Source organism: Arachis ipaensis, chromosome B9 (assembly GCF_059453495.1).
Source record: "Arachis ipaensis isolate K30076 ecotype BB chromosome B9, ASM5945349v1, whole genome shotgun sequence".
NCBI lineage: Eukaryota > Viridiplantae > Streptophyta > Magnoliopsida > Fabales > Fabaceae > Arachis > Arachis ipaensis.
The window spans coordinates 69,357,270-69,372,574 of record NC_142444.1 but is presented as its reverse complement, the minus strand read 5'-3'; positions in this window follow the sequence as shown (position 1 = coordinate 69,372,574).

Genomic DNA, 15,305 nt, shown 5'->3' with positions numbered 1-15,305 from the left:
CCATCAACCCTAAACCCTAAACCCTAAACCCTAAATCCTAAACCCTAAACCCTCAATCCAAAACCATAAACCCTAAACCCTAAATCCTATGCCCTAAACCCTAAACCACAAACCCTAAACACTACACCATAAACCATAAACCACAAACCCAACGGTAAACCCTAAGCTATAAACGTTAATCCCTAAACAATAAACCCTAAATCATAAACCCTAAGTCATCAACCCTAAACCCTAAACCCTAAACCACAAACCCTAAAGACTAAATACTAAATCATAAACAATAAAGCCTAAATCCTAAACCCTAAACCCTAAATCCTAAACCCCAAACCCTAATGCCTAAAACCTAAAGCCTAAAGCCTAAAGCCCAAACCCTAAAGCCTACAACCTAAACCCTACACCCTAAACCCTAAACCCTAAACCACAAACTCTAAAGCCTAAACCCTAAATAATAAACCCTAAACCCTAAACCCAAAAGCCTAAACCCTAAACCATAAAGCACCAACCCCAAACCATAAACACTAAATCATAAACCCTCAACCCACAACCCTTAACCCTAAACCATAAACTCCAAGCACTAACTCTAAACTCTAAACCTTAAACGATAAACCCTACACCCTTAACCCTAAACCCTAAATCCCTAAACCCTATACCACAAACCCTAAACCATAGATCCTAAACCCTAAACCCTAAATCATCAACCCAAACCCCTAACCCTAAACCACAAACCCTAAAGACTAAACTCTAAACCACAAACAAGAAAGTCTAAAGCCTAAACCCTAAACCCTAAAGCTTAAACCCCAAACCCTAAAGCCTAAAGCCTCAACACTAAACACTGAACCCTAAATCCTAAACCCCTAAACCCTAAAACATAAACCCTAAAGTCTAAAGCCTAAACCCTAAACCCCAGACCCTAAAGCCTAAACCCTAAACCATAAAGGCTAAATACTAAACAATGAACACTAAAGCCTAAACCCTAAAATCTAAACCCTAAACTCTGAACTGTAAACCCTCAGCCCCAAACTATAAACCATAAACCCTAAACGATAAACCCTAAACCCTCAAGCCTAAACAGTAAACCATAAACCACTAACCCTAAAGCCTAAACACTAAACCATAAAGCACCAACCCCAAACTATAAACCCTAAATCCTAAACCCTCAACCCAAAACCCTAAACCCTAAACCCTAAACCCTAAACCCCAAATCCTAAAACCTAAACCATAAACCCCAAACCATAAACTATAAACCCAAATGCCTAAACCCCAAACCCTAAACCCTAAATCACAACCCCAAACTCTAAACCATAAACCCTCAACCCTAAAGTCTAACCCCTAAACACAAAAACCATAAACCCTAAACCATAAAATCTAAACCATAGCCCTAAACCCTAAACCTTAAACCCTAAACCCGAAACCCTACACCATAAACCATAAACCACAAACTCTAAAGCCTAAACCCTAAACTATAAACCCTAAACCCTAAACCCTAAACCCTCAACCCGAAACCATAACCCCTAAACACTAAACCACAATCCCTAAACACTAAACTATAAACCCTAAACCCCAAACCATAAACGATAATCCCTAAACCCTAAATCCTAAACCCTAAACCACAAACCCTAATGCTAAGTCCTAAATTATAAACCCTAAACACTAAACCATAAACCCTCAACCCCAAACCATAAACCCTAAACCCTACACCCTAAACCATAAATCCTAAACCATAGATCCTAAACCCTAAACCATCAAACCTCAACCCTAAACCCTAAACCACAAACCCTAATGACAAAACACTAAACCATAAACAATAAAGCCTAAAGCCTAAACCCTAAATCCTAAAGCCTAAACCCTAAATCCTAAAGCCTAAACCCCAAACTTTAAAGCCTGAAGCCTAAACCATAAACCATAAACCATAAACACTAACCACTAAATCCTAAACCATAAACCATAAACATTAAACCCTAAATCCTAAACTCCTAAACCCTAAACCACAAACCCTAAAGCCTAAAGACTAAAGCCAAAACCATAAACCCCAAACCCTAAAGTCTAAACCCTAAACCATAAACCCTAAACACTAAACAACAAACATTAAAGCCTAAACCCTGAAATCTAAACCCTAAACCCTAAACCATAAACCCTCAACCCCAAACTATAAACCATAAACCATAAACCCTAAACCATAAATCCTAAACCATAAACCACAAACCCTAAAGCCTAAACCCTAAATTATAAACCATAAACCCTCAACCCTAAAGCCTAAACACTAAACCATAAATCCCAAACCATAAACCCTAAACCATAAACCCTAAACCACAAACCCTAAAGCCTAAACACTAAACTATAAACCACCAACCCCAAACCATAAACACTAAACCATAAACCCTACTCCCTAAGGCATAAACCACAAACCATAAACCCTAAACCCTCAACACATAACCCAAAACCCTAAACCCTAAACCCTACTCCCTAAAGCCTAAACACTAAACCATAAATCCCAAACCATAAACCCTAAACCATAAACCCTAAACCACAAACCCTAAAGCCTAAACACTAAACCATAAACCACCAACCCCAAACCATAAACCCTAAACCATAAACCTACTCCCTAAGGCATAAACCACAAACCAGAAACCCTAAACCCTCAACCCATAACCCAAAACCCTAAACCCTAAACCCCAATACCTAAAGCCTAAACTCAAAATCCCAAACGCTAAACTATAAACCCTAAAGACAAAACCCCAAACCCTAAACCCTAAATCCCAACCCCAAACCCTAAACCATAAACCATCAACCCTAAAGTCTAACCACTAAACCCTAAAACCATAAACCTTGAACCATAAACTCAAACCTTAACCATACACCATAAACCCTACACCATAAATCCTAAACCCTAAATCCCTAAACCCATAATCCATAAACCCTAAACCCTAAACCCTAAACCCTAAACGCTAAACACTAAACAACAAACACTAAAGCCTATACCCTAAACCCTAAATCCTAAACCATAAACCCTCAACCCCAAACTGTAAACCATAAACCATAAACCTTAAGCCCTAAACTCTAAATCCTAAACCCTAAACCACAAACCCTAAAGCCTCAAGCCTGAACCCTAAACCCTAAACCATAAACCTTTGACCCCAGACCATAAACCCTAAATCCTACACCCTAAACCCCTGAACCAAAAACCCTAAAGCCTAAAGCCTAAACAAAAAACCCTCAACCCCAAACCCTGAACCCTAAACCCTACACCCTAAACCATAAACCACAAATCCTAAAGCCTAAACCCTAAACCCTAAACCCTCAACCCTCAACCCTAAACCCAGAACCATAAACCCTAAACCCTATGCCCTAAACCGTAAACCCTCAACCCAAAACCATAAACCCTAAACCCTAAACCCTATGCCCTAAACCCTAAACCACAAACCCTAAACACTACACCCTAAACCATAAACCACAAACCCAACGGTAAACCCTAAACTATAAACGTTAATCCCTCAACCATAAACCCTAAATCCTAAACCCTAAATCATAAACCCTAAACCCTAAACCTTAAACCACAAACCCTAAAGACTAAATACTAAATCGTAAACAATAAAGCCAAAATCCTAAACCCTAAACCCTAAATTCTAAACCCCAAACCCTAATGTCTAAAGCCTAAAGCCTAAACCCTAAACAATAAACCCTAAATCCTAAACCCCTAAATCCTAAACCACAAACCCTAAAGCCTAAAGCCTAAAGCCTAAACCCCAAACCCTAAAGCCTAAACCGTAAACTATAAACCCTAAACACTAAACAACAAACACTAAAGCGTAAACCATAAAATCTAAACCCTAAACCCTAAGCTGTAAATGCTCAACCACAAACTATAAACCATAAACCATAAACCCTAAACCCTAAACCACAAACCCTAAAGCCTAAACCCTAAACGATAAACCCTAAACCCTAAACCATAAAGCCTAAACACTAAACCATAAATCCCAAACCATAAACACTGAACACTAAACCCTAAACCACAAACCCTAAAGCCTAAACCCTAAACCATAAACCCTAAAGCCAACACTAAACCATAAACCACCAAAAACCCTAAACCGTACTCCCTAAGCCATAAAACACAAACCCTAAACCCTAAATCCTCAACCCTAAACCATAAACCCTAAACCATAAACCCCAAATCCTAAAGCCTAAACTATAAACCCTAACACCTAAACCCCAAACCCCAAACCATAAATCACAACAGTAAACCCTAAACCATAAACACTCAACCCTAAAGTCTAACCCCTAAACCCTAAAACCATAAACCCTAAACCATAAACTCCAAACCATAACCCTAAACACTAAACCTTAAACAATAAACCCTACACCCTAAACCATAAACCCTAAAACCTAAACCACAAACCCTAATGCCTAAACCCTAAATGATAAACCCTAAATGATAAACCATAAACCCTAAATCCTAAAGCCTAAACACTAAACCATAAATCCCAAACCATAAACCTTAAACCTTAAACCCTAAACTACACACCCTAAAGCCTAAACTCTAAATGATAAACCACAAACCCTAAACCCTAAAGCCTAAACACTAAACCATAAACCAATAACCCCAAACCATAAACCCTAAACCCTACTCCCTAAGCCATAAACCACAAATTCTAAACCCTAAACCCTAAACCCTCATCCCACAACCCTAAACCCTAAACCATAAACTCCAAATCCTAAAACCTAAATCACAAACACCAAACCTAAACTATAAACCGTATTGCCTAAACCCTAAACCCTAAACCATAAATTATAACCACAAAACCAAAACCATAAACCTTCAACCCTAAGTCTAACCCATAAACCCTAAAACCATAAACCCTAAACAATAAACTCCAAACCCTAACCCTAAACACTAAACCTTAAACCTTAAACCCTACACCCAAATCCAAAAACCCTAAATCCCTAAACACTAAAGCCTAAAGCCTAAAGCCTAAACCCTAAACACTAAGCACTAAACAACAAACACTAAAGGCTAAACCCTAAACCCTAAATCCTAAACCAAAAACCCTCAACCCCAAACTTTAAACCGTAAACCCTAAATCCTAAACCCTAAATCCTAAACCATCAACCCCAAACCCTAAAGTCTCAACCCCAAACCATAAACCATAAACCCTGCACCCTAAACTATAAACCACAAACACTAAAGCCTAAACCCAGAACCCTAAACCCTAAACCATAAACCTTCAACCATAACCATAAATCGTAAACCGTAAACCGTACACCCTAAACCCCTAAACCACAAACCCTAAAGCCTAAAGCCTAAGCCATAAACCCTCAACCCCAAACCCTAAACCCTAAACCCTACACCCTAAACTATAAATCACAAACCCTAACGCCTAAACCCTAAACTATAAACCCTAAACCCTAAACCATAAACCTTAAACCCAAAACCACGAACCCTACGCCCTAACCGCTAAACAACAAACCCTAAACACTAAACCATAAACCCTCAACCCTAAACCATAAACCTTAAACCGTAAACCCTACACCCTAAACCATAAACCACAAACCCTAATGCTAAGCCCTAAACTATAAACCCTAAACCCTAAACCATAAACCCTCAAACCCAAACCATAAACCCTAAACCCTAAACCCTAAACCCTTCACACTAAACCCCAAACCCTAAACCATCAACCCTAAACCCTAAACCATAAATCCTAAACCATAAACCCTCAATCCAAAAACCATAAACCCTAAACCCTAAATCCTATGCCCTAAACCCTAAACCACAAACCCAACGGTAAACCCTAAGCTATAAACGTTAATCCCTAAACCATAAACCCTAAATCCTAAACCCTAAATCATCAACCCTAAACACTAAACCCTAAACCACAAACCCTAAAGACTAAATACTAAATCATAAACAATAAAGCCTAAATCCTAAACCCTAAACCCTAAATCCTAAACCCCAAACCCTAATGCCTAAAACCTAAACCCTAAAGCCTAAAACCCAAACCCTAAAGCCTACAACCTAAACCCTACACCCTAAACCCTAAACCCTAAACCCTAAACCAGAAACATTCAACTCCAAACCATAAACCCTAAACCCTAAACCCTACACCCTGAACGCATAAACCACAAACCCTAAAGCCTAAAGCCTAAACCATAAACCCTCAACCCAAAACCATAAACCCTAAACTATACACCCTAAACTATAAACCACAAACCCTAAAGCCTAAACCCAAAACTATAAACCCTAAACCCTAAACCATAAACCCTAAACCTAAAACCATAAACCCTAAACCCTAAACGATACGGCCTAAACCCTAAACCATAAACCATAAACACTAAACCATAAACCCTCAACCCAAACCCTAAACCTTAAACCCTAAACCATAAACCATAAACCACAAACCATAACGCTAAGCCCTAAACTATAAATTAAACCCTAAACCATAAACCCTCAACCTCAAACTATAAACTATAAACCCTAAACCCTACACCCTAGACCATAAACCCTAAACCATAGATCCTAAACCCTAAACCCTAAATCATCAACACTAAACACTAAGCCCTAAACCACAAACCCTAAAGTCTAAACCATAAATAATAAAGCCAAGAGCCTAAACCCTAAACCATAGGGCTTAAACCCCAAACCCTAAAGCATAAAGCCTAAAGCCTAAATCCTAAATAATGAACCCTAAATCCTAAACCCTTAAACCCTAAACTACAAACCCTAAAGCCTAAAGCCTAAAGCCTAAACCCCAAATCATAAAGCCTAAACCCTAAACCATAAACCCTAAACACTAAACAACAAACACTAAATCCTAAACCCTAACATCTAAACCCTAAACCCTAATCCCTTAACCCTCAACCCTAAAGTATAAACCATGAACCTTAAACCCTAAACGATAAACCATAAACCCTAAACCCTAAACCCTAAACCCTAAACCACAAACTCTAAAGCCTAAACCCTAAATGATAAACCCTAAACCCTAAACCCAAAAGCCTAAACACTAAACCATAAACCACCAACCCCAAACCATAAACACTAAATCATAAACCCTCAACCCACAACCCTTAACCCTAAACCATAAACTCCAAGCCCTAACTCTAAACTCTAAACCTTAAACGATAAACCCTACACCCTTAACCCTAAACCCTAAATCCTAAAGCTTAAACCCCAAACCCTAAAGCCTAAAGCCTCAACACTAAACACTGAACCCTAAATCCTAAACCCCTAAACCCTAAAACATAAACCCTAAAGTCTAAAGCCTAAAGCCTAAACCCCAGACCCTAAAGCCTAAACCCTAAACCATAAAGGCTAAATACTAAACAATGAACACTAAAGCCTAAACCCTAAAATCTAAACCCTAAACTCTGAACTGTAAACCCTCAGCCCCAAACTATAAACCATAAACCCTAAACGATAAACCCTAAACCCTCAAGCCTAAATAATAAACCATAAACCACCAACCCTAAAGCCTAAACCCTAAACGATAAACCATAAACCCTAAACCCTAAAGCCTAAACACTAAACCATAAAGCACCAACCCCAAACTATAAACCCTAAATCATAAACCCTCAACCCAAAATCCTAAACCCTAAACCCTAAACCCCAAATCCTAAAACCTAAACCATAAACCCCAAACCATAAACTATAAACCAAAATGCCTAAACCCCAAACCCTAAACCCTAAATCACAACCCCAAACTCTAAACCATAAACCCTCAACCCTAAAGTCTAACCCCTAAACCCAAAAACCATAAACCCTAAACCATAAACTCTAAACCATAACCCTAAACCCTAAACCTTAAACCCTAAACCCGAAACCCTACACCATAAACCATAAACCACAAACTCTAAAGCCTAAACCCTAAACTATAAATCCTAAACCCTAAACCCTAAACCCTCAACCCAAAACCATAACCCCTAAACACTAAACCACAATCCCTAAACACTAAACTATAAACCCTAAACCCCAAACCATAAACGATAAACCCTAAATCCTAAACCCTAAACCACAAACCCTAATGCTAAGTCCTAAATTATAAACCCTAAACACTAAACCATAAACCCTCAACCCCAAACAATAAACCCTAAACCCTACACCCTAAACCATAAATCCTAAACCATAGATCCTAAACCCTAAACCATCAACCCTCAACCCTAAACCCTAAACCACAAACCCTAATGACAAAACACTAAACCATAAACAATAAAGCCTAAAGCCTAAACCCTAAATCCTAAAGCCTAAACCCCAAACTTTAAAGCCTGAAGCCTAAACCATAAACCATAAATCATAAACACTAACCACTAAATCCTAAACCATAAACCATAAACATTAAACCCTAAATCCTAAACTCCTAAACCCTAAACCACAAACCCTAAAGCCTAAAGACTAAAGCCAAAACCATAAACCCCAAACCATAAACCCCAAACCCTAAACCATAAACCCTAAACACTAAACAACAAACATTAAAGCCTAAACCCTGAAATCTAAACACTAAACCCTAAACCATAAACCCTCAACCCCAAACTATAAACCATAAACCATAAACCCTAAACCATAAATCCTAAACCCTAAACCACAAACCCTAAAGCCTAAACCCTAAATTATAAACCATAAACCCTCAACCCTAAAGCCTAAACACTAAACCATAAATCCCAAACCACAAACCCTAAACCATAAACCCTAAACCACAAACCCTAAAGCCTAAACACTAAACCATAAACCACCAACCCCAAACCATAAACCCTAAACCATAAACCTACTCCCTAAGGCATAAACCACAAACCAGAAACCCTAAACCCTCAACCCATAACCCAAAACCCTAAACCCTAAACCCCAATACCTAAAGCCTAAACCCAAAATCCCAAACGCTAAACTATAAACCCTAAAGCCTAAACCCCAAACCCTAAACACTAAATCCCAACCCCAAACCCTAAACCATAAACCATCAACCCTAAAGTCTAACCACTAAACCCTAAAACCATAAACCTTGAACCATAAAATCAAACCTTAACCCTACACCATAAACCCTACACCATAAATCCTAAACCCTAAATCCCTAAACCCATAATCCATAAACCCTAAACCCTAAACCCTAAACGCTAAACCCTAAACCCTATACCCTAAATGCTAAACACTAAACAACAAACACTAAAGCCTATACCCTAAACCCTAAATCCTAAGACATAAACCCTCAACCCCAAACTGTAAACCATAAACCATAAACCTTAAGCCCTAAACCCTAAATCCTAAACCCTAAACCACAAACCCTAAAGCCTCAAACATGAACCCTAAACCCTAAACCATAAACCTTTGACCCCAGACCATAAACCCTAAATCCTACACCCTAAACCCCTGAACCAAAAACCCTAAAGCCTAAAGCCTAAACAAAAAACCCTCAACCCCAAACCCTGAACCCTAAACCCTACACCCTAAACCATAAACCACAAATCCTAAAGCCTAAACCCTAAACACTCAACCCTCAACCCTCAACCCAGAACCATAAACCCTAAACCCTATGCCCTAAATCGTAAACCCTCAACCCAAAACCATAAACCTTAAACCCTAAACCCTATGCCCTAAACCCTAAACCACAAACCCTAAACACTACACCCTAAACCATAAACCACAAACCCAACGGTAAACCCTAAACTATAAACGTTAATCCCTGAACCATAAACCCTAAATCCTAAACCCTAAATCATAAACCCTAAACCCTAAACCTTAAACCACAAACCCTAAAGACTAAATACTAAATCGTAAACAATAAAGCCAAAATCCTAAACCCTAAACCCTAAATTCTAAACCCCAAACCTTAATGTCTAAAGCCTAAAGCCTAAACCCTAAATAATAAACACTAAATCCTAAACCCCTAAATCCTAAACCACAAACCCTAAAGCCTAAAGCCTAAAGCCTAAACCCCAAACCCTAAAGCCTAAACCGTAAACTATAAACCCTAAACACTAAACAACAAACACTAAAGCGTAAACCATAAAATCTAAACCCTAAACCCTAAGCTGTAAACGCTCAACCACAAACTATAAACCATAAACCAAAACCCTAAACCCTAAACCACAAACCCTAAAACCTAAACCCTAAACGATAAACCCTAAACCCTAAACCATAAAGCCTAAACACTAAACCATAAATCCCAAACCATAAACACTAAACACTAAACCCTAAACCACAAACCCTAAAGCCTAAACCCTAAACCATAAACCCTAAAGCCAAAACACTAAACCATAAACCACCAAAAACCCTAAATCGTACTCCCTAAGCCATAAACACAAACCCTAAACCCTAAATCCTCAACCCTAAACCCTAAACCCTAAACCATAAACCCTAAACCCTAAACCCTCAAATCCTAAAGCCTAAACTATAAACCCTAACACCTAAACCCGAAACCCTAAACCCTAAATCACAACAGCAAACCCTAAACCATAAACACTCAACCCTAAAGTCTAACCCCTAAACCCTAAAACCATAAACCCTAAACCATAAACTCCAAACCATAACCCTAAACACTAAACCTTAAACAATAAACCCTACACCCTACACCCTAAACCATAAACCCTAAAACCTAAACCACAACCCCTAATGCCTAAACCCTAAATGATAAACCCTAAATGATAAACCATAAACCCTAAATCCTAAAGCCTAAACACTAAACCATAAATCCCAAACCATAAACCTTAAACCTTAAACCCTAAACCACACACCCTAAAGCCTAAACTCTAAATGATAAACCACAAACCCTAAACCCTAAAGCTTAAACACTAAACCATAAACCACTAACCCCAAACCATAAACCCTAAACCCTACTCCCTAAGCCATAAACCACAAATTCTAAACCCTAAACCCTAAACCCTCATCCCACAACCCTAAACCCTAAACCATAAACTCCAAATCCTAAAACCTAAACCACAAACACCAAACCTAAGCTATAAACACTAATGCCTAAACCCTAAACCCTAAACCATAAATTATAACCACAAAACCAAAACCATAAACCTTCAACCCTAAGTCTAACCCATAAACCCTAAAACCATAAACCCTAAACCATAAACTCCAAACCCTAACCCTAAACACTAAACCTTAAACCTTAAACCCTACACCCAAAACCATAAACCATAAATCCCTAAACACTAAAGCCTAAAGCCTAAAGCCTAAACCCTAAACACTAAGCACTAAACAACAAACACTAAAGGCTAAACCCTAAACCCTAAATCCTAAACCAAAAACCCTCAACCCCAAACTGTAAACCGTAAACCCTAAATCCTAAACCCTAAATCCTAAACCATCAACCCCAAACCCTAAAGTCTCAACCCCAAACCATAAACCATAAACCCTGCACCCTAAACTATAAACCACAAACACTAAAGCCTAAACCCAGAACCCTAAACCCTAAACCATAAACCTTCAACCATAACCATAAATCGTAAACCGTAAACCGTACACCCTAAACCCATAAACCACAAACCCTAAAGCCTAAAGCCTAAGCCATAAACCCTCAACCCCAAACCCTAAACCCTAAACCCTACACCCTAAACTATAAATCGCAAACCCTAAAGCCTAAACCCTAAACTATAAACCCTAAACCCTAAACCATAAACCTTAAACCCAAAACCACGAACCCTACGCCCTAACCGCTAAACAACAAACCCTAAACACTAAACCATAAACCCTCAACCCTAAACCTTAAACCTTAAACCGTAAACCCTACACCCTAAACCATAAACCACAAACCCTAATGCTAAGCCCTAAACTATAAACCCTAAACCCAAAACCATAAACCCTCAAACCCAAACCATAAACCCTAAACCCTAAACCCTAAACCCTTCACACTAAACCCCAAACCCTAAACCATCAACCCTAAACCCTAAACCATAAATCCTAAACCATAAACCCTCAATCCAAAAACCATAAACCCTAAACCCTAAATCATATGCCCTAAACCCTAAACCACAAACCCAATGGTAAACCCTAAGCTATAAACGTTAATCCCTAAACCATAAATCCTAAATCCTAAACCCTAAATCATCAACCCTAAACACTAAACCCTAAACCACAAACCCTAAAGACTAAATACTAAATCATAAACAATAAAGCCTAAACCCTAAACCCTAAGCCTAAATCCTAAACCCCAAACCCTAATGCCTAAAACCTAAACCCTAAAGCCTAAAGCCCAAACCCTAAAGCCTACAACCTAAACCCTACACCCTAAACCCTAAACCGTAAACCATAAACCACAAATACTATACCCTAAACCCTAAACCCTAAACCCTAAACCAGAAACATTCAACTCCAAACCATAAACCCTAAACCCTAAACCCTACACCCTGAACGCATAAACCACAAACCCTAAAGCCTAAAGCCTAAACCATAAACCCTCAACCCCAAACCATAAACCCTAAACTATACACCCTAAACTATAAACCACAAACCCTAAAGCCTAAACCCAAAACTATAAACCCTAAACCCTAAACCATAAACCCTAAACCTAAAACCATAAACCCTAAACCCTAAACCATACAGCCTAAAGCCTAAACCATAAAACATAAACACTAAACCATAAACCCTCAACCCAAACCCTAAACTTTAAACCCTAAACCCTAAACCATAAACCACAAACCCTAACGCTAAGCCCTAAACTATAAATTAAACCCTAAACCATTAACCCTCAACCTCAAACTATAAACTATAAACCCTAAACCCTACACCCTAAACCATAAACCCTAAACCATAGATCCTAAACCCTAAACCCTAAATCATCAACACTAAACACTAAACCCTAAACCACAAACCCTAAACTCTAAACCATAAACAATAAAGCCAAGAGCCTAAACCCTAAACCATAGGGCTTAAACCCCAAACCCTAAAGCATAAAGCCTAAAGCCTAAATCCTAAATAATGAACCCTAAATCCTAAACCCTTAAACCCTAAACTACAAACCCTAAAGCCTAAAGCCTAAAGCCTAAACCCCAAATCATAAAGCCTAAACCCTAAACCATAAACCCTAAACACTAAACAACAAACACTAAATCCTAAACCCTAAAATCTAAACCCTAAACCCTAAACCCTTAACCCTCATGAACCTTAAACCCTAAACGATAAACCCTAAACCCTAAACCCTAAACCCTAAACCACAAACTCTAAAGCCTAAACCCTAAATGATAAACCCTAAACCCTAAACCCAAAAGCCTAAACACTAAACCATAAACCACCAACCCCAAACCATAAACACTAAATCATAAACCCTCAACCCACAACCCTTAACCCTAAACCATAAACTCCAAGCCCTAACTCTAAACTCTAAACCTTAAACGATAAACCCTACACCTTAACCCTAAACCCTAAATCCCTAAACCCTATACCACAAACCCTAAACCATAGATCCTAAACCCTAAATCCTAAATCATCAACCCAAACCCCTAACCCTAAACCACAAACCCTAAAGACTAAACTCTAAACCACAAACAAGAAAGTCAAAAGCCTAAACCCTAAACCCTAAAGCTTAAACCCCAAACCCTAAAGTCTAAAGCCTTAACACTAAACACTGAACCCTAAATCCTAAGCCCCTAAACCCTAAAACATAAACCCTAAAGTCTAAAGCCTAAAGCCTAAACCCCAGACCCTAAAGCCTAAACCCTAAACCATAAAGGCTAAATACTAAACAATGAACACTAAAGCCTAAACCCTAAAATCTAAACCCTAAACTCTGAACTGTAAACCCTCAGCCCCAAACTATAAACCATAAACCCTAAACGATAAACCCTAAACCCTCAAGCCTAAACAGTAAACCATAAACCACCAACCCTAAAGCCTAAACCCTAAACGATAAACCATAAACCCTAAACCCTAAAGCCTAAACACTAAACCATAAAGCACCAACCCCAAACTATAAACCCTAAATCCTAAACTCTCAACCCAAAACCCAAAACCCCAAATCCTAAAACCTAAACCATAAACCCCAAACGATAAACTATAAACCCAAATGCCTAAACCCCAAACCCTAAACCCTAAATCACAACCCCAACTCTAAACCATAAACCCTCAACCCTAAAGTCTAACCCCTAAACCCAAAAACCATAAACCCTAAACCATAAACTCTAAACCATAACCCTAAACCCTAAACCTTAAACCCTAAACCCGAAACTCTACACCATAAACCATAAACCACAAACTCTAAAGCCTAAACCCTAAACTATAAACCCTAAACCCTAAACCCTAAACCCTCAACCCGAAACCATAACCCCTAAACACTAAACTATAAACCCTAAACCCCAAACCATAAACGATAAACCCTAAACCCTAAATCCTAAACCTTAAACCACAAACCCTAATGCTAAGTCCTAAATTATAAACCCTAAACACTAAACCATAAACCCTCAACTCCAAACCATAAACCCTAAACCCTACACCCTAAACCATAAATCATAAACCATAGATCCTAAACCCTAAACCATGAACCCTCAACCCTAAACCATCAACCCTAAACCCTAAACCCTAAACCACAAATCCTAAAGACAAAACACTAAACCATAAACAATAAAGCCTAAAGCCTAAACCCTAAATCCTAAAGCCTAAACCCCAAACTTTAAAGCCTGAAGCCTAAACCATAAACCATAAACCATAAACACTAACCACTAAATCCTAAACCATAAACCATAAACATTAAACCCTAAATCCTAAACCCCTAAACCCTAAACCATAAACCCTAAAGCCAAATGCCTAAACCCTAAACCCCAAACCCAAAAGCCTAAACCCTAAACCATAAACCATAATCACTAAAAACCAAATACTATAGCCTAAACCATAAACCCTAAACTGTAAACCCTCAACCCCAAACTATAAACCATAAACCATAAACCCTAAACCCTAAATCCTAAACCCTAAACCACAAACACTAAAGCCTAAACCCTAAACGATAAATCTTAAACCCTAAACACAAAGGCCTAAACACTAAACCATAAATCCCAAACCATAAACCCTAAACCTTAAACCCTAAACCACAAACCCTAAAGCCTAAACCCTAAACGCTAAAACACTAAAACCTAAACCATAAAGCCTAAACACTAAACCATAAACCACCAACCCCAAATCATAAACCCTAAACCCTACTCCCTAAGCATAAACGACAAACCCTAAACCATAAACCCTAAACCCTAAACCATCAAACCATAACCCTAAACCCTAAACCCTAAACACCAAATCCTAAAACCTAAACCACAAACCCCAAACCCTAAGCTATAAACCCTAAAGCATAAACCCCAAACACTAAATCCTAAATCACAACCACAAACCCTAAACCATAAAC